The following is a 21,485-nucleotide window of genomic DNA, read 5'->3' on the forward strand; positions in this document are numbered from 1 at the left end:
CCTCCTGCTGTATCTGGGGGGGGCGCCGTGCGGCCCCCCGCTGTGTATAGATGGCTACGTGCGGACCCCGCTGTGTATAGATGACTACGTGCGGCCCCCCGCTGTGTATAGATGGCTACGTGCGGCCCCCCTCTGTGTATAGATGGCGCCGTGCGGCCCCCCACCGTGTATTGATGGCGCCGTGCGGCCCCCTGCTGTGTAGAGATGGCGCCGTGCGGCTCCCCGCTGTGTATAGATGGCTACGTGCGGCCTCCCGCTGAGTATAGATGGCGCTGTGCGGCCTCCTGCTGTCTCTGGCGGGCGCCATGCGGCCTCCCGCTGTGTATAGATGGCTACGTGCGGCCTCCCGCTGAGTATAGATGGCGCTGTGCAGCCTCCTGCTGTCTCTGGGGGGGGTGCTATGCGGCATCTATACTCAGCAGAAGGCCGCACGTAGCCATCTATACACGTATACTCAGCAGGAGGCCGCACGTAGCCATCTATACGGTGCCATCTATACACAGCGGGAGGCCGCACAGCGCCATCTATACACAGCAGGAGGCCGCACAGCGCCATCTATACACAGCGGGAGGCCGCACAGCGCCATCTATACACAGCGGGAGGCCGCACAGCGCCATCTATATACAGCGGGAGGCCGCACAGCGCCATCTATACACAGCGGGAGGCCGCACGGCGCCATCTATACACAGCGGGAGGCCGCACGGCGCCATCTATACACAGCGGGAGGCCGCACGGTGCCATCTATACACAGCGGGAGGCCGCACGGCGCCATCTATACACAGCGGGAGGCCGCACGGCGCCATCTATACACAGCGGGAGGCCGCACGGCGCCATCTATACAGAGCGGGAGGCCGCACGGCTCCATCTATACACAGCGGGAGGCCGCACGGCGCCATCTATACACAGCAGGAGGCTGCACGGCGCCATCTATACACAGCGGGAGGCCACATGTAGCCATCTATACACAGCAGGAGGCCGCACGGCGCCATCTATTCACAGCGGGAGTCTCAGTGCTTTGCAAGAGCAGTCAATAAATTCTGCTTGACTAATTCTGAGCACCATAAAGTCTGGTTCGCTTCTAACCTGCTGTCTTCATTTTCAGCTTGCTGAATTCTCTCATTTACTGTCATTCGAGACGATGCCTTTGCTGGTCTCTTTCACCTTGAATACCTGTAAGTGCTCCACTTAATGTCATATTTTTGATTCTGTTCTTCTTCATCTACTGGCATGTGCAATTGTATGAGCAAGTATTCATATGAATTTATGACCTACTTAAACCTTCGAGGACCTTAAATTTTATTCAATCAAATTTTTTTCCAGTTTAAAACTATGGGACATATATGTGCCTTGGTCCTCAAAGGGTTTTTAAAGGGGCTGCAAACATAAATACGAAAAAAATAATTCAATTAGTGCTTTTTGTGTTCATTTAATTTTTATTTGAAGTGCATTTTTTTTATATACCTTGAAATTAAGCCCTACCCCATGGAATGAAGCCCTACCTACACGACATCTGAGAGCTACATGGATCCCGCTTGTGAGGTGCCTGTCCGTCACTACTATTCAGTTTTAGGGTCCACTCACTAAGCCATATATTCTCTCATGCAAGAGAATAGGGCCAATTATGCTAATGACACTCGGCTCAAACTCTGTCAGAGCTTCAACTGAGTGTGATCCGATTCTCTCGCAGCACAGATATGGAGAAGATGGAGAACTTACTTTCTCCATCTTCTCCATAGTCTCTGTGAGTGTTCATCGGACTGCACTTGGATGACATCCGAGTGCAGTTCAATGTTTTACGTGCACCCATAGACTTGTATGGGTGCACATGGTCCGAATATCGAATGAGATTATTTTCTCATGCCGATAATCGCAGATCTGCACTGTCCCATAGTATAACATAGGGCCGAGTCCTATCCGATAAAGCATCACATAGCATTCGGCCGTGTTATACGACAGTGTGAGCGAGCCCTTAGAGTCAAGGAATATTTACATGCAGATGATGATATTACTCTCCAAGTGTATATTTTTTTAGGCGAGTTCATAGTAAATGCTTTGCCTTTTTGACATGTGATCAACTAAAGAACAAGAAAGATTTAGGACCTCCCCTATAGAGAAACGGAAAATAGTTTGGAGGACTTGCATGTCCGTTTTTATTTATTATGAGAAAATCATAAAAGATCCCGTTTTTTAACCATGCTGTGACTTTCTGCTGAGGGAGAGGGAGAGAGCTGCCCTATTCAGAGTCTGTAATAAGACCTGCTGACAAAAGTGTTGAAGATACAGTCTAATGTGAATTAACAATGAAAAAAAGTTAATTTCACAAATGGCTTGTATTTTTTTTAATACAAACCTTTTTGTGTTTACAGCTCCTTTAAAGGGAATCTGTGATCAGGTTTTTGCCACCTAATCTGAGAGCAGCATAATGTAGGGTTAGAGGCACTGATTCCAGTAATGTGTCACTTACAGGGCTGCTTAGTGTTGTTTTGATAAAATCATTGATTTGTCAGAAGGTAATTATCACTAGATGACTAGTAAGTTCTGTAGGACCCCACCCTCATCACTGATCAGTAGATTTCTGTACACTGAGCATGGGCAGAAAGCTGCCAATCAGTGGTGTGGGCGGGACTATACAGAGCGCAGCATTCAGAGAGCTGCTAGATCTGCAGCAGATAAAACGCTGATTTTCTCAAAATGACAGCAAGCAGCTGAAAAAGTGACACCGCTGGAATCAGGGTATCTGCCCCAATATTGTGCTGCTCTCAGATGAGGCAGCACAATTAATATTGTGCCAAATTAATTTCCCGTGAACTATCACATGATCTATCACAGGGGATCATGTGACATGTCACGTGATAAATCAGGTGTGTGGGGGGGGGGCCCGCGCCTTCTAAACTGCCCGGGGCCCTTGCTACTCTTAATCCACCCCTGGGTGGATCGCTGATGTTTTGGAGATGTGTGAGCTGCAAATGCACAGGAAACTTGGTAAAAGTTGAAGCAAAGATGAATGCAGCACGTTATCAGCAAATACTGGAGGCAAATTTGCACTCATCAGCCCAGAAGCTGCGCATGGGACGTACTTGGACGTTCTAACATGACAATGATCCAAAACACAAGGCCAAGTCGATCTGTCATTGGCTACAGCAGAAGAAAGTGAAGGTTCTGAAGTGGCCATCTCAGTCTCCTGACCTCAATATCATTGAGCCACTCTGGGGAGATCTCAAGTGCGCAGTTCATGCTAGACAGCCCAGGAATTTACAGGAACTGGAGGCTTTTTGCCAAGAAGAATGGGCAGCTTTACCATCTGAGAAAATAAAGAACCTCATCCACAACTACCACAAAAGACTTCAAACTGTCATTGATGTTAGAGGGGGCAATACACGGTATTAAGAACTGGGGTATGTGAACTTTTGATCAGGGTCATTTGGATGGTTTTGGTTGTCATTAAGATTTAAAAAGAGAAAACACAGTAGTTTAACAATAAATGGCTTCACCCAACAATAACCATGAGTGGAGAAAAACATTTTTGGTTATCACTAGTATTGAGCGATACCTTCCGATATCAGGAAATATCGGATCGGATTGGATCGGACCGATACTCAAAAAGTATCGGATATCGCCGATTCCGATACCAGAAACCAATGCAAGTCAATGGGACACAAATATCGGAATGAAAATAAACCCTTTCTTTCCTTGTAGGTTAATTCTACATGAAGGAAAACAACTAACAATAATGTAGAATGTATTGGGGGAGGTGGTTGCCCAAATCGATGGGAACAGTGCTCACAGTGAAACATGAAAAGCCGGCAATTCAGCAGCGGCATACACCGGTACCCGACAATTTAGAACCGAAAGAATAGAGCTTCACACATAGATTAGATAGATATAAACATGTCAGCCACATATATACGAAGTACAGTGAAAGTGCTGCTTACTGTACTTGTCATTTAGTGTAAAGGATTTATTTAAAAAAATAATAGTGTTTTCATGCACCGTCTCTTTAAAAAAGCCGGCCGGCAATTCAGCAGCGGTACCCGACTATTTAGAACAGAAAGAATAGAGCATCACACATAGATTAGATAGATAGAAACATGTCAGTCACATATATAATAAGTACAGTGACAGTGTTGGTTACTGTACTTGTCATTTAGTGTTAAAATAAAGGATTTATTAAAAAAAAAATTGTCGTGGGGTTCCCCGTAATTTTAGTCTCTAGCGGAGGTTAAGCAGACGGCTGGGGCAGATGTTTGAAGCCTGGGAAGGGGGTAATACCCATGGAGCTTCCCAGGCTACTAATATCAGCCCCCAGCTGAATACATAGCCTTTACTAGCTATTAAAATGGGGGCCCCCCCCAAAAAATGACGTGGGGTCCCCCCTATTTTAATAGCTAGAAAAGGCTAGGCAGACAGCTGGGGACTGATATTAATAGCCCAGGAAGGGTGCCATGAATATTGGCCCACTCCCAGGCTAGAAACACCAGCCGTCAGCCGCCCCAGAAATGGCGCATCCATAGGAGCAGAGCTGAAGCTGTCGTGGGAACCATGGAAAGGTAAGGATGAGGTTGCTTTATTATTTTTCTTTTATTGCAGGAGATCGTTGGCTTCTGCTGGAATGGGCGTGACGGTAAGTATGGTTTAATTTAGAACAATAAAGAATTGTGTGTTTATTTCAATTAAAGAACTTTTTCCTGGGTGTTGTGTTTTTTTTAAATACTTTACTAGAAATTCATGGCGGTCATGTCTAATATTGGCGTGACCCCATGAATTTCGGGCTTAGGGCCAGCTGATAATGCCAAGCTGGCCCTAACCCCTTTATTACCCAGTGAGCCACCGCACCAGGGCCCTGGGTGAGTTGGGTAGAGCGCCAGAAGATGGCGCTTCTATGAACGCGCCATTTTCCGGGGTGGCTGCGGACTGCAATTTGCAGCGGGGGGGGGGCCCAGAAAGCTTGGGCCTCCCTGTGCTGCGGATTCCAGCCCCCAGCTGCCTAGTTGTACCTGGCTGGACACAAAATAGGGCGAAGCCCCACATATTTTTTTTTTTTAATTATTTCATGAAATTCATGAAATAATTAAGAAAAAAAGGGCTTCCCTATATTGTTGTGTCCGGCCAGGTACAAATAGGCAGCTGGTGGTTGGGGGCAGCCCGTTCCTGCCTGCTGTACCTGGCTGGACACAAATATAGTGTGAAGCCCCACGTCAATTTTTTTAAAATTATTTAATGAATTTCCTGAAATAATTAAAAAAAATTGACATGGGGCTTCGCACTATATAATTCTCACGCTGAAGCTCTGAGTGCAGGAGAATTTTCCCACGCTGTCAGTGACGTGCATGAGGTGAGCTGAGTTTATTGGACATGAGCTCACCTCATGCACGTCACTGACAGCGTGGGAAAATTCTCCTGCACTCAGAGCTTCAGCGTGAGAATTTTCCCACGCTGTCAGTGACGTGCATGAGGTGAGCTCATGTCCAATGAACTCAGCTCACCTCATGCACGTCACTGACAGCGTGGGAAAATTCTCCTGCACTCAGCGCTTCAGCGTGAGAATTTTCCCACGCTGTCAGTGACGTGCATGAGGTGAGTTCATGTCCAATGAACTCAGCTCACCTCATGCACGTCACTGACAGCGTGGGAAAATTCTCCTGCACTCAGCGCTTCAACGTGAGAATTCTCCCACGCTGTCAGTGACGTGCATGAGGTGAGCTGAGTTCATTGGACATGAACTCACCTCATGCACGTCACTGACAGCGTGGGAAAATTCTCATGCTGAAGCGCTGAGCGCAGGAGAATTTTCCCACGCTGTCAGTGACGTGCATGAGGTGAGCTGAGTTCATTGTACATGAACTCGGCTCATCTGGATGCCGTCACAGCCAGACACTGAGGAGCGCAAGCATGCCTGCGCTTCTCAGTGTCTGCGGCATGGCAAGCTGGATGGCAGCTTTCTGCTGCGATCCAGCCTGTCATGTGAATGTAGCAGAGCTGAAGCTGTCGTGGGAACCATGGAAAGGTAAGGATGATGTTGCTTTATTATTTTACTTTTATTGCAGGAGATCGTTGGCTTCAGCTGGAATGGGCGTAATGGTAAGTATGGTTTAATTTAGATCAATAAAGAATTGTGTCTTTATTTCAATTAAAGGACTTTATTCTGGGTGTTTGTGTTTTTTTTTTTAACTTTGATCATGGGGTTAGTAATAGGGGTGTCTTATAGACGCCTCTCCATTACTAACCCGGGCTTGATGTCAGCTGGCATTATAAGCTGACATCAACCCCAGCCCTATTACCCCACTGCCACCGCTACAGGGCAGTGGGAAGAGCGAGGCTAAGTGCCAGAATTGGCGCATCCTATGGATGCGCCATTTCTAGGGCGGCTGACGGCTTGTGTTTCTAGCCTGAGAGGGGGCCAATATTCATGGCACCCTTCTTGGGCTATTAATATCAGCCCCCAGCTGTCTGCCTAGCCTTTGCTAGCTATTAAAATAGGGGGGACCCCACGTCATTTTTTTTGGGGGGTCCCCCATTTTAATAGCTAGTAAAGGCTAGGTATTCAGCTGGGGGCTGATATCAGTAGCCTGGGAAGCTCCGTGGGTATTACCCCCTTCCCAAGCTTCAAACATCTGCCCCAGCTGTCTGCTTAACCTCCGCTAGAGAATAAAATTACGGGGAACCCCACGCCAATTTTCTTTTAAATAAATCCTTTATTTTAACACTAAATGACAAGCACAGTAAGCAACATTGTCACTGTACTTATTATATATGTGACTGACATGTTTCTATCTATCTAATCTATGTGTGATGCTCTATTCTTTCTGTTGTAAATTGTCGGGTACCGCTGCTGAATTACCGGCCGGCTTTTTTAAAGAGACGGTGCATGAAAACACTATTATTTTTTTAAATAAATCCTTTACACTAAATGACAAGTACAGTAAGCAACACTGTCACTGTACTTATTATATATGTGACTGGCATGTTTCTATCTATCTAATCTATGTGTGATACTCTATTCTTTCTATTCTAAATTGTCGGGTACCGCTGCTGAATTGCCGGCCGGCTTTTTTTAAGAGACGGTGCATGAAAACACTATTATTTTTTTTAATAAATCCTTTACACTAAACGACAAGTACAGTAAGCTGAGCGCTGCCATCCAGCTTGTCATCCTTCAGAGACACTGCAGAGCGCAGGCATTTTGGGAACTTCCGATTCCGGTATTCGATATTCTAAAAGTATCGGAACTCAGTATCGGAACTCCGATACCCTGAATATCGGCCGATACCCGATATTTCAGTATCGGAATGCTCAACACTAGTTATCATTCATATTCTCTGAAACAAGGCCAAGAAAGGAATTCTGCCGGGGTATGTAAACTTTTGAGCACAACTGTAATCACGGATAGGTCGCATACTTGTTTCTTGGACACCCTTGGACATATTAATAGTGATAAGTATACACTAGTGAACAGAAATGGAAATTGGAAAGGGAATTGGACACTAAAAGATGTACTCCCATCCTATCTGATCCAGGCCTAACATTAGATCCACATTTATGCCACTGTGCATGAATAAATGAATGGTTGTCCTTGTAATACAAGTACGGCTCAAGAATACTGAACGAAAGCTGCTGTTTTAAAGCTGACTCCTACAGCTTAATAGGGCATATACACAATCAATTTATCTCTCCTTCTCTCGATCTGTACACTGTACGCATTGCCTTTAAAGGGAATCTCTCATCAGGTTTTTGCTACTTGATTTGAGAACATCATAGTGTATGGACGGAGACCGTAATACCAGCTATGTATCACTTATTGTGCTGCTTGCTGTCATTTTAATAAAATCACAGTTTTCTCTGCTGCAGATCTAGCAGTTCTCTGAATGCTGAGCTCTGTATAACTCCGCCCACACCACTGATTGGCAGCTTTCTGTGTACATTGTGCATAGGCAAAAAGCTGCCAATCAGTGGTGTTAAGAGAAAAAACATATTTTAAAGTATACAACTTCTGCTGATAAAACAGTGATTTTATTAAAACTTTAGCAAGTAGCCCAGTAAGTGACATATTGGTGATACCAGGATCTCTGTCCCTACAGTACATGGCAAAAATCTAGTGAGAGAATCCCTTTAAGACTCCCTGGATCTCCACAAGGATGACTAGCACTTTCTACAATAGAAAATATCAGCCAGTTATGTGTGGTCCAATTCCATGTATAAAAAGTAAAGCTGTTTAATTTCTTATGTGAAAAGTCAGCTAAAACATAAGAAATGTTCATTATAAATAACCTGGTGTAAATTTGATTCCATTTGCAGCTGATACATTACAGTAATGCATTGCCAAAGCATGAAAGAGAAAGGTACTGCTCCAATACAATAGCCGGATCCAATGTGCAGACCCAGAATGTGATCAGGGAAGAAGGGACAAAGATATGGAAAGGAAAAGAGGTTTTCCAGGTAATATATGGATGGACAAGCCATATGATAAGCCTTCAATACTACAAGTCTCAGAAACCCCATCAATCAGCAGTTTAAAGGGGCCGCTTAATTTGGAGAGCGCTGCATCCTTTTTGGTTCTATTGGCAAAGGAAGAGAAAGAGGCAACACCGCAGAACCCGCTATGTAAGCTGCAAACAGATAAACCGAGCTGAAAAGCCTTCAGCCGTGACCCCTTTAGGCCTCATTCACATGGCAGTATTTTGGTATCAGTATTTGTATGCCAAAACCAGGAGTGTTTCCAAAACACAGAACAGGTGTCAATCTTTTGATTATAGTTTTTCTCTGTAAGTTCCACTCCTGGCTTTGGCAAACAAACACTGATGCAAAAATACTGACCTGTGAATGAGCATCAGCAGGAGTGCAGAGAGTTAGACCACCAATGAATGGCTATCGAGTGCGTAACCTAAGAATAGACCATCAATCTTTTGAACCAGTAAGGGTATGTGCACACGATGCAGAAATGCTCAGGATTTTTTCCTGAGCGTTTCTGCATCTCTCTGGCAAGAAAAAACGCATGCGGATTGTACATGCGGTTTCCTGCCAGGGACATGCGGATGTGAAGCGTTCTTCACTTTCATTTCCGCATGCGGGTTGACAAGCGCTTCCCAAGCGATTTTAGCATCACTTGGAAAGTGCTTGTCAACTTCACACTATATAAATCCATGCAACCGGCATGGATTTATATAGTGTGTGAATGTCAAAAAATAAAAAATAAATATATACTTTACCCTCTGATGGCCCCCGGTGTCCGGCTTCGCACGGTCCCGGCTGCTGGCAGTGAAGACTTTAGGACCTTCCGACGTCAGCGTCACGTGACCCGTCACATGACTCTGATGTCAGCGAAGGTCCTTCTTCATTCAACCCCGAAGTGCCGCGAACCAAGCAGGAGCGCTGCGCGGGCCGTCAGAAGGTGAGAATATATATATTTTTTATTTTATTCTTTTTTTTTCAATGGTACCTGGGTCTGGATGAGAGTCCTCTCATCCACACCCGGGTACTATCCGCACATTAGACCGCATGAAAAGCGCATCAACATATACAATGATGCGGATTCCATGCGGTCTAATGCAAGTCAATGGCGGCAAAAGAGCAGCGTTTCCGCAAAATTAAGGCTGAGTTCACACGATGCGTATTTAATGCGTTTCCGCGGCGTTTTTGCAGTTGCGGAAACGCATGAAAACGCATGGTAGAAGGGAAGCAATGTTCCCCAATTGAAATCCGCATGTGCTGTGCCCATGATGCGGATTTTTCCGCAGCGTAAACGCTGCGCTCAAAAATCCGCAGCGTGTCAATTAATTTTGCGGAAACGCTGCTCTTTTGCCGCCATTGACTTGCATTAGACCGCATGGAATCCGCATCACTGTATATGTTGATGCGCTTTTCATGCGGTCTAATGTGCGGATGGTACCCGGGTGTGGATGAGAGGACTCTCATCCAGACCCAGGTACCATTAAAAAAAAAAGAATAAAATAAAAAATATATATATTCTCACCTTCTGACGGCCCGTGCAGCGCTCCTGCTTGGTTCGCGGCACTTTGGGGTTGAATGAAGAAGGATCTTCGCTGACGTCAGAGTCATGTGACGGGTCACGTGACGCTGACGTCGGAAGGTCCTAAAGTCTTCACTGCCGGCGGCCGGGACCGAGCGAAGCAGGACACCGGGGGCCATCAGAGGGTAAAGTATATATTTATTTTTTATTTTTTGATATTCACACACTATATAAATCCATGCCGGTTGCATGGATTTATATAGTGTAAAGTTGACAAGCACTTTCCAAGTGATGCTAAAATCGCTTGGGAAGCGCTTGACAACCCGCATGCGGAAATGAAAGTGAAGAACGCTTCATTTCCGCATGTCCCTGGCAGGAAACCGCATGTACAATCCGCATGCGTTTTTTCTTGCCAGAGAGATGCAGAAACGCTCAGGAAAAAATCCTGAGCATTTCTGCATTGTGTGCACATACCCTTATTGACATGCTGCGGATTTTTGACCGCAGCGTTTACGCTGCGGAAAAATCCGCATCATGGGCACTGCACATGCGGATTTCAATTTGGGGAACATTGCTTCCCTTCTACCATGCGTTTTTCATGCGTTTCCGCGGCGTTTACGCAACTGCAAAAACGCCGCGGAAACGCATTAAATACGCATCGTGTGAACTCAGCCTAAAACTCCATTATTGACAACACCACCCTTTAAAATACGCTTCAGTTCTAACCTTTAATTAATGGGAAGCTACTTGCGTCTAGAACATCCACGCCGCCCTGGATGCCAGCTCATTAGTACAATCACACACTATTTGTTATGGGAGCCTGACGTGCATACACAGACTCCAGTGTCGCTGTAAAAGACATGAATAGTAATTATCATACAATATTTTTTTACGCTATTCCACATTAATCACCGTAAGATTAATAGAATGTTATCATGACTCCTGCATGACAAGATGAAAAAATGGAATTTAGTCATTGCTGACATATGAGTCATAAATGCTATCTTTGCACATCTCACCAGACACATTAGTTCTAGGGCAGCGTGTACCAGCATCACTTTGAAATTTAAAGTTGAAATTCGCTTTGTAACATTAAATAGCTGATGTTTCCGCTTCCACGTATAATAGGTTTGTGTCCTTGCTACGTGCTATCATACTTTATTCAATGGGAGCTTTGTCAGAGCGGTTTCTAGAATTATACATTTATCTCAGCAACTACCAACGTCACTTAAAAAAACTTCTAGTGGGACTTTCGTAACACTTTAAATTGGGGCATCAATCATTGGCAGGATTGGTTGTCACATCCTATAATGTCAATGGGGACTGAATTAATCTGTTTCTTATCAATAAAAACAATGAGTACAGGGAACATATTGAATGCTGTATTCCAAATGCTGAAGCCACTGCTCCTGAGTTGGGCAATATTATTGAGGGACCCATATGATGATGTCACCAGGGCCGGTTTTAGACAAAGTGGGGCCCTAGACAAAAGTTTAAAGTGGGGCCCCAAGTGCTCACATACTGCACCATCACACAGAAACATTTTGGTTGTATTTACATGCTAAATTCAGGCCGATAAACGAGCGTGATCGACAATATTGAAGTCATTTGACGCTTGTTTTCTGGCCTCTTTACACCAGCTGAGGAAGAATGATAGGGACAGAGCAATCACTAATAGAATAATCTGTCCCCATACATATCATGTTATCAGCAGTATATCTGCAGCTTACACCAGGCGATGTGCTGCTGAGAACAATGATTTTTGTTCCAGCATAAACAATCCAATCACTTGATGAATGAGCAGAATTTTGCTAGTTTAGTATAATGCACCTCATAGTCCTCCACATAATATAATGTCCCCAATAGTCCTCCATATAGTAAAATGCACCCCCATAGTCCTCTATATAGTATACTGTGCCCCATAGTGCTCCATATAGCATAATGCTCCATATAGCATAATGCACCCCCATAGTCCTCCATATAGTATAATGCATTCCCCATAGTCCTCCATATTGTATAATGCACCTCCATATAATATAATGCACTCCCCATAGTCCTCCATACAGAATAATGCACTCTCCTTACTCCTCCATATTGTATAATGCACCCCCATAGTCCTCCATACAGTATAATACACTCCCCCAGTCCTCAATATAGTATAAGGCATCCCATAGTCCTCCATATTGTATAATGCACACCCCATAGTATTTTGCATCCCCATAGTCCTCCATAAAGTATAATGCATGCCCCATAGTCCTCCATACAGTATATTGCAACCCATAGTCCTCAATACACTATAATGCAGCCCCCATAGAGTATAATGCAGTCCCAATACTGTATAATGCAGCCCCATAGAGTATAATGTAGCACCCCCATACAGTATAATTCAGCCATATACAGTATAATGCAGCCATATAGAATATAATGCAGCCCCCATACAGTATAATGCAGCCATATAGAGTATAATGTAGCCATATAGAGAAAATGCAGCCCCAAACAGTATAATGCAGCCATATAGAGTATAATGCAGCCCCCATACAATATAATGCCGCCATATAGAGTATAATGCAGCCCCCAAACAGTATAATGTAGCCATATAAAGTATAATGCAGCCATATAGAGTATAATGCAGCCCCCAAACAGTATAATTCAGCCATTTAGAGTATAATGCAGCCATATAGAGTATAATGCTGCCCCCATAGAGTACAATGCAGCCCCCATATAGAGTATAATGCAGCCCCCATATAAAGTATAATGCAGCCCCCATACAGAGTATAATGCAGCCCCCATATAGAGTATAATGCAGCCCCCATATAGAGTATAATGCAGCAGCCATATAGAGTATAATGCAGAAGCCATATAGGGTAAAATGTAGCTTCCATATAGAGTATAATGCAGCAGCCATATAGAGTAAAATGTAGCCCCTATATAGAGTATAATGCAGCCCCCATATAGAGTATAATGCAGCCCCCATATAGAGTATAATGCAGCAGCCATATAGAGTATAATGCAGCAGCCATATAGAGTAAAATGCAGCCCCCATATAGAGTAAAATGTAGCCCCTATATAGCGTATAATGCAGCAGCCATATAGAGTATAATGCATCCCCCATATAGAGTATAATGCAGCAGCCATATTGAGTAAAATGTAGCCCCCAGTCCTCCAGTATTATGGCTTCAGTGAGTTAGAAAATAAATATAATATTTAGCTCTCCTCCTCGTTCCCCCGCAGCTCCGGTATCTGCAGCGCGTTGCAGTAGCTCCACTGCCTTGCACAGCGTGGCGCGCAATGACATCATGACGCTGCGGCAGAGGGGGAATGATGGGAGTGAGTGTCACATGACACTCTCTCCTCCATCATTACTATCAACTGTATCGGCATCTATGATGCCGATACAGTTGAATATGCGATGTGTGGGGGCGGCGCTGATGTCGAGCACCCCTGACTCACGGGCCCCATAGCGGCCGTGTGGTGTGCAGGCACACCACTGCCAGGCAGCGGCGAGCTGGGGGCCACTGGAAGAGTGGGGGCCCTAGGCAGACCGCCGGCCCAGGATGTCACTGTAATTCCACATGCAGAGAGGACAAGGACTCATAAGGAGAAATTGGGATATTTCATCAATCCATGTCTCTGTATAAATCACAAACACTTTCCACTTGGTCCACGTGACTCGTAAGTTACTGTTAAGGGGGACAGGGACTTCACTTTTCACACTCACTCGTCCATTCATAAGCTGACAATAAGCTAAGAGCTCCCCACGGGCAGTTCACACATCCACACCACACTTCTTGCTGCCATCACTCACCGTTTAGATATGCCATCAAGACGCCTGCCATCGATGACACACTAATATACATCTGACTAGCCCAGGGGATGGGGGTGACTCGGTACCCGGGCCTTTGCCTTGGGGATGTCGCGGTGGTCGGCTCCCGGGCCTGTACCCTGAGGTCCCTCTTTAAAAGGGTGAATATTTATTAATTCTTGTAAAAGTTCGTGACGCCACCTGTGGCCTCTAGTGAGGATCACCAGCGCTGCGCAGTCCACTGAGGCCGATGATAAGGCAGCTTGATGGTATAGCTCCCCACAGGTGGAGCTAGGCCTCAGGGCAGCGTATGAAGGGGAATGCAGGACAGGCGAGACCGAGCCGGGTCAGAGCAAGAACAGGGACAGACACGATAGTCACTTCAGTACCTTTTACTGGTGGCAATTCAGGCACATCCCGGAGCACTGTAGGGTGAAGGGTGCATGTCAGGATCCTCCCCAATGAGCAGGTGTAGGGCCTCCTGTTACTTGCCTCTGCGTAGTAAGTTTCTGACCTGCCTGGAGCTAGGCCTAACTTTGTCTCTGTCCTGCGCTGGCTGACCTTGTGATAGGGCTTTTCCCTGGAGTACACGCTCCTCAGCTTGCGGGGCCTATGTGTCTCCTGGCTCTGTTACGTATCAGCACTTTAGCGATCCTGGGACTTGTAGTTCCCCAGGGATTCCGGTTATATCTTACTGGGTCATAGAGATCCTGGTAAACTTCGGACCCAGTGTCCGGTAAATTCTTCGGGGTGAGCAAGTTAAGCTCCTCTGCCCCCTATGTACTAACTCTCCACTCGCCTTCGGCCTACTCGGGCCCTCACTAGGCTACTCACACTAACGGCAGCTTGCCGCACTTCACCGATCTTATGGCGCCGGCACACCTAAAGCTCGCTTCTCTGAGCTACACTGAGTCTTGATCTGGATAAGTTCCACTGCAGGATAGCAATTGCAGGAGCTGGAACAGGCTTTTGTCCTCTGAGGTAACTCTTCTCAGACCGCACTGGACTCACTGCTAAACCAGACTAAACTAGACTCTTGACTGACTCTAACTGCTGCCTGGCTCCACCCACCATATTTATCTATCCCTAACGGGCTCCCTCTGCTGGTCTGAGGTGGAAGGTGGAGATGTGTGAATGATTATGGGGGCCTCTTGTGGAGGAATCCATCAATACACCCTTCTAGGATCTGTGATACCAAGCGCAGCTGGGCGTCACATTCCCTCCTAGTTAAACTCAGCACTCCCGGGCTGAAGTACATTTTATAATAACTGTAGCATCGGCGTCTCTGCCCCGTACTAGGCAGAGACGCCGTCCCTCTCACCTCCCCGCTCCTGGCGCGGCGTCCTTCAGCGCTTCTCTCCCCGCTGCTTCCGGCACGCGCTCCTTCCCCGGCAGTGTGCTTAGGGCGCGCGCGCACTCCCCCTCTCTTAAAGGGACCGCGCGCGCCGTCCTAAGGAGTCCCCGGCCAATTGTCGGAGGACCTCCCATATTTAAGGCACCTCCTCCAAAATGGAGGTACCCGAGCAATGTTGTTGCAAAGCCTTCACTCTGCTTCAGCCCTCAGGTCCCGTTACCAGTTACCAGCCAATCACCTGCCAGATTCCTGCTTGTTACCTGCCAGTCACCTGCCGGATTCCTGCCTGTTACCTGCCAGATTCCTGCTTGATACCTGCCTGATATCCGTTTACCTGCTTGCAAGCCTGCGGTCCGACGGTCTGCTTTCCGACACCTGTCAGTCTGTCTATGGACCAGCCTGCCCGCTCACCTGGGAGCGCTCATCTGCTACCTGCCTGCTAGCCTACCTGGAGGCTCCGCCGTCACTTGCCGTGACCACCTGCCTGTCCAGAGACTCTTGCCTGCTCACCTGGGAGCGTTCACCTGCTACCTGTCTGCTAGCCTACCTGGAGGCTCTGCCGTCACTTGCCGTGACCACCTGCCGGCCAGAGACTCTCGCCTGCTCACCTGGGAGCACTCACCAGCCACCTGCCTGCTGTCCTTCTACCCAGAGACTGTCCCTGTCACTTGCCGTGAGTACCCGTCCTTTTACCCAGAGACTGTCCCTGTCACTTGCCGTGACTACCTGCCCCTCTACCCAGAGACTGTCCCTGTCACTTGCCGTGACTACCTGCCCCTCTACCCAGAGACTGTCCCTGTCACTTGCCGTGACTACCTGCCCGTCTTCCCTGGGAGCCACCCGCTTCCTTACAAGGACTGCCCCCTTGTATAGTTGCACAGAGGTTCCACCTCCCAGACCCGTTACAGTTTGCTCGGACCATGGAACCCGGTGGCCCCCAGATCTCCGATCTGCATCAGGAAGTCTTACGTCAGAAAACTCAGCAGGAGGTGGTACTGTCCTATCTACGGTCCGTTAACTCTCGTCTAGGCGCATTGTGTGACTTGTCTATGTCTACCTCTGGTCCAGCCGTGCCCATTCCTGCGGTACTGCAATCCAGTCCCTTCATGGTACCCGACTATGGACCTCGGCTTCTGGCACCTCCACGCTTTGCCGGCGAACCTACTTTAGCTCGGGGTTTCATAAACCAGTGCACCCTGCACTTTGAGCTATTGGCATACCAGTTTATCTCCGACCGGGCCAAGGTGGCCTTCATCATGTCCCATCTTACTGGGGAGGCACTGGCATGGCTAAATCCCCTGTGGGAGAGAGGGGATCCCCTGGTGTCCGACCTGCCGTCTTTCCTCGCTGCTTTCCGGAAAGTCTTCGATGAACCTGGACGAAAAACCTCTTCTGCCTCCTCACTGCTACATCTCCACCAAGGGAGTCTCACCGTGAGCCAATATGCCATACGGTTCCGCACCCTCGCTTCTAAGCTTGCCTGGGAAAATGAGGCTCTGGTGTCCGTCTTCTGGGAGGGTCTTTCCGGTCGGATTAAGGACGAGTTAGCTGGTCGGGACATTCCTACCACTCTGGATGACCTGGTGTCACTAGCTACCCGGATTGGCATCCGGTTCCAAGAACGTGCCAAAGAGACTACCTGGGAGAAAGACTTTTCTTGCTCTGCTCCTACTTCCCTGAGACCTGCCTCTCAATCAGTCACTCCGCGGGCGCCCTCGCCTGAACCTATGCAGATCGACCAGACCAAGATGGTCAAATCTCGCCAAGAATCTCGCCGAGCCGAGGGAAGCTGTTTCTATTGTGGCAGTATGGAGCACTTCATCCGTTCCTGCCCGGAGAAGCCGGGAAACGCCAGTGTCTAGGACCGCTCGGAGAGGTCGTCCTAGACAAAAGTAAGCCCTCTCCGTCTCTGACTTTACCGGTCTCTATTGCTTGGGGAGAAAACCGTCACTTTGAACTTTCCCACCTGGATTCTGGAGCTGCTGGAAACCTCATCTCCCAGTCTCTGGTAGAGAAATACCGTATTCCCACCAAGTCCCTGGCTGAACCATTATCAGTCGCCTCCGTGGATGGAAGACTTCTCTCGGAGACCATCCTGCTCGTCACTGAACCCATAACCCTGCAGGTGGGAATGCTGCACTCTGAGGAAATCTCATTCCATGTGTTGTCCGGACTTTCTCACTCCCTGTTGCTAGGTCTACCTTGGCTCCAGACACACGAACCCGTATTGAACTGGCGATCCGGTGAAGTACTCCGATGGGGTCCAGACTGCCACAGGACCTGCCTGGTTCCGGTCCGCCCAGTTCGCCCTCCGCCTATTCCAGCTAATTTACCAGGTCTCCCGGCTCCTTACTGGCCCTATGCGGACGTCTTCGGTAAGAAGGAAGCAGAGACGTTGCCACCCCATAGGCCATATGACTGCCCGATCGACCTGGTACCTGGCACCACTCCTCCCCGTGGGCGTATCTACCCGTTGTCTGCAGCCGAGACCCGGGCCATGTCTGAGTACATTGAAGAGAATCTGGCTAGGGGATTTATCCGGAAATCTACCTCCCCGGCTGGAGCCGGATTCTTCTTTGTCAAAAAGAAAGACGGCTCGCTACGCCCCTGTATTGACTATAGAGGACTCAATCAGATCACGGTTAAAAATAAATACCCCCTTCCGCTCATCTCTGAGTTATTTGATCGTCTTAAAGGCGCCAGGATCTTCTCCAAGCTGGATCTACGTGGAGCGTATAACCTGGTCCGTATCCGTCAGGGAGACGAGTGGAAAACAGCATTTAATACCCGGGACGGACACTATGAGTACCGTGTGATGCCCTTCGGTCTTTGCAATGCTCCCGCTGTCTTCCAAGAACTGGTCAACGACATCTTCCGTGACCTTCTTTACTCCTGCGTGGTGGTATACCTGGACGACATCTTGGTCTTCTCTCCGGATCTTCCCACACACCGGAGGGATGTTCGTCAGGTCCTGCTTAGGCTCAGGCAGAACCACCTCTATGCTAAATACGAGAAGTGCCTTTTTGAGCAGACCTCTCTTCCTTTCCTGGGCTATGTTATCTCCCAGACAGGCTTGCGAATGGATCCCGAGAAGCTCTCTGCTGTCCTAAAGTGGCCCCGTCCGGAGGGCTTGAAGGCGATACAGCGATTCCTGTGCTTCTCTAATTACTATCGTCTCTTCATTCCTCACTTCTCGTCACGGACTGCGCCCATATCTGCGCTCACCCGTAAGGGAGCAAATCCCAAGGTATGGTCATCCGAAGCTGAGGAGGCCTTCCTTTTCCTGAAACAAGCCTTCTCCTCTGCCCCTGTGCTGCACCGTCCGGACTGCAACAAACAGTTCTACCTGGAGGTTGATGCCTCCTCCTCTGGAGCCGGAGCGGTGCTCACCCAGAAGTCTTCCTCTGGGAGAATGGTAACCTGCGGCTTTTTCTCTAAAATCTTCTCCTCCTCTGAGCGCAATTACTCCATAGGAGACCGAGAACTGCTTGCCGTTAAATTGGCGCTGGAGGAGTGGCGTTACCTGCTTGAAGGGGCCCTATACCCGGTGATCATCTATACGGATCACAAGAACCTGGCATATCTCCAAAATGCCCAGAGACTTAATCCACGTCAAGCCCGGTGGTCTTTGTTCTTTGCCCGCTTCGATTTCATCCTTCATTTCCACCCGGCGGACAAAAATGTCAAAGCTGATGCCTTGTCCCGATCCTTCCTGTCCTCCGACCAAGAGGAGGAGCCTATGCACATTATCGACCCCTCCAAGGTGATGAATGTGGCCCCCTTGGATTTGACTCGTCTTCCACCCGGCAAGACGTTCGTGGCGCCTCCAGACCGTGAGAGGGTTCTTCGCTGGGGTCATTCTTCTAAACTAGCTGGCCATGCCGGCCAAAAGAAGACCTTCCTACTCATTTCCCGGCATTACTGGTGGTCTACCCTGCGTAAGGATGTGGTAGACTTCGTCTCTGCCTGTTCATCTTGTGGCCGCATCAAAATTCCCAGACACTTACCGGCTGGTCATCTCCTGCCGCTTCCCATACCTGTTGCCCCGTGGCAATACATCGCTATGGACTTCATTACCGATCTTCCTGTCTCTGCCGGGTGTACTGTCATTTGGGTGGTCGCGGACCGCTTCTCTAAAATGGCCCACTTCATTCCCCTGCCTGGTCTTCCGTCTGCACCTGAGCTGGCTAAGGACTTTATTCGCCATATCTTCCGTCTCCATGGCCTACCCCTCCACATCGTGTCGGATCGAGGGGTTCAGTTTACCTCACGCTTCTGGAGAGCCACATGTAAACTGCTGGACGTCACCCTGGACTTCTCCTCCGCTTACCACCCTCAGTCCAATGGTCAAGTGGAGCGGATCAATCAGATCCTTACCAGCTATCTCCGGCACTTTGTTAATGCCCACCATTCTGATTGGGTGGACCTCCTTCCTTGGGCCGAGTTCTCTTATAATAACCACGAGAGCGAATCCTCTTCCAAGTCCCCGTTCTTTATTGTCTATGGCCAGCACCTCCGGATTCCGCTCCCTGCCTCCGTTTCAGTGGACAACCCTGCTGCGGAGTCTCTTGTCAGCGAATTTTCTACTATTTGGGAGAGTACCAGGTCCGCTCTTCTTCTGTCCTCTGAGCGGATGAAGAGATATGCTAATAAGAGACGTCTGGATCCGCCTCAATTCCGTCCGGGAGACAAGGTTTGGCTCTCGTCCAAACATGTGCGGCTCAAAGTACCCTCCTTCAAGTTGGGCCCTCGATTCATCGGTCCCTTCGAAGTCCTCAGGCAAATTAACCCTGTGGCCTACAAATTAAAACTCCCGGCCACCCTACAGCTCCCAACTCCTTCCACGTATCTCTCCTCAAACCCGTTGTCTTTAACTCTTTTTCCAATAATCCAGGTGCCCCTCCTGCTCCGGTTTCCGCTGATGACGTCTTTGAGGTAGAGAGTATTCTGGCCTCCAAGAGGGTAAGAGGAAAGACCTTTTTTCTGGTAGATTGGAAGGGGTTTGGTCCTGAGGAGAGAACTTGGGAACCCAGGGAGAACATCAACGCCCCGCTTCTCCTTGAAAAATTTCTTTCTGGCCAAAAAAAGAGGGAGCCTAAAGGGGGGGGGGGGTACTGTAGCATCGGCGTCTCTGCCCCGTACTAGGCAGAGACGCCGTCCCTCTCACCTCCCCGCTCCTGGCGCGGCGTCCTCCAGCGCTTCTCTCCCCGCTGCTTCCGGCACGCGCTCCTTCCCCGGCAGTGTGCTTAGGGCGCGCGCGCTCCCCCTCTCTTAAAGGGACCGCGCGCGCCGTCCTAAGGAGTCCCGGCCAATTGCCGGAGGACCTCCCATATTTAAGGCACCTCCTCCAAAATGGAGGTGCCCGAGCAATGTTGTTGCAAAGCCTTCACTCTGCTTCAGCCCTCAGGTCCCGTTACCAGTTACCAGCCAGTCACCTGCCAGATTCCTGCTTGTTACCTGCCAGTCACCTGCCGGATTCCTGCCTGTTACCTGCCAGTTCCCTGCCAGATTCCTGCTTGATACCTGCCTGATATCCGTTTACCTGCTTGCAAGCCTGCGGTCCGACGGTCTGCTTTCCGACTCCTGTCAGTCTGTCTATGGACCAGCCTGCCCGCTCACCTGGGAGCGCTCATCTGCTACCTGCCTGCTAGCCTACCTGGAGGCTCCGCCGTCACTTGCCGTGACCACCTGCCTGTCCAGAGACTCTTGCCTGCTCACCTGGGAGCGCTCACCTGCTACCTGTCTGCTAGCCTACCTGGAGGCTCTGCCGTCACTTGCCGTGACCACCTGCCCGTCCAGAGACTCTCGCCCGCTCACCTGGGAGCGCTCACCAGCCACCTGCCTGCTGTCCTTCTACCCAGAGACTGTCCCTGTCACTTGCCGTGAGTACCCGTCCTTTTACCCAGAGACTGTCCCTGTCACTTGCCGTGACTACCTGCCCCTCTACCCAGAGACTGTCCCTGTCACTTGCCATGACTACCTGCCCCTCTACCCAGAGACTGTCCCTGTCACTTGCCGTGACTACCTGCCCGTCTTCCCTGGGAGCCACCCGCTTCCTTACAAGGACTGCCCCCTTGTATAGTTGCACAGAGGTTCCACCTCCCAGACCCGTTACAATAACATTAATAACATGAACAATACATGAACAATAAGAACAATCTTCCCTTTATGGGAGGCACCAATCTTAAACGTTACATAACAATAACAAAGCAGAGTGTCCTCAGAATTCAAGTCTCTTATGGTGAGGTTCCAAAACTGGATGTCCATCTCACAAGGTAGAGTACTTGGTGGTTTTGAGGGACCTGTCCTAAACCCTCTACGTAGGCCCTGGGGTGGCTGCAGGGCATGAAGATCCCAAGTTGGAC

The sequence above is a fragment of the Phyllobates terribilis genome, unplaced genomic scaffold (genome assembly GCF_046119375.1).
Source record: "Phyllobates terribilis strain yellow unplaced genomic scaffold, ASM4611937v1 Scaffold_8__6_contigs__length_399053987, whole genome shotgun sequence".
Lineage (NCBI taxonomy): Eukaryota > Metazoa > Chordata > Amphibia > Anura > Dendrobatidae > Phyllobates > Phyllobates terribilis.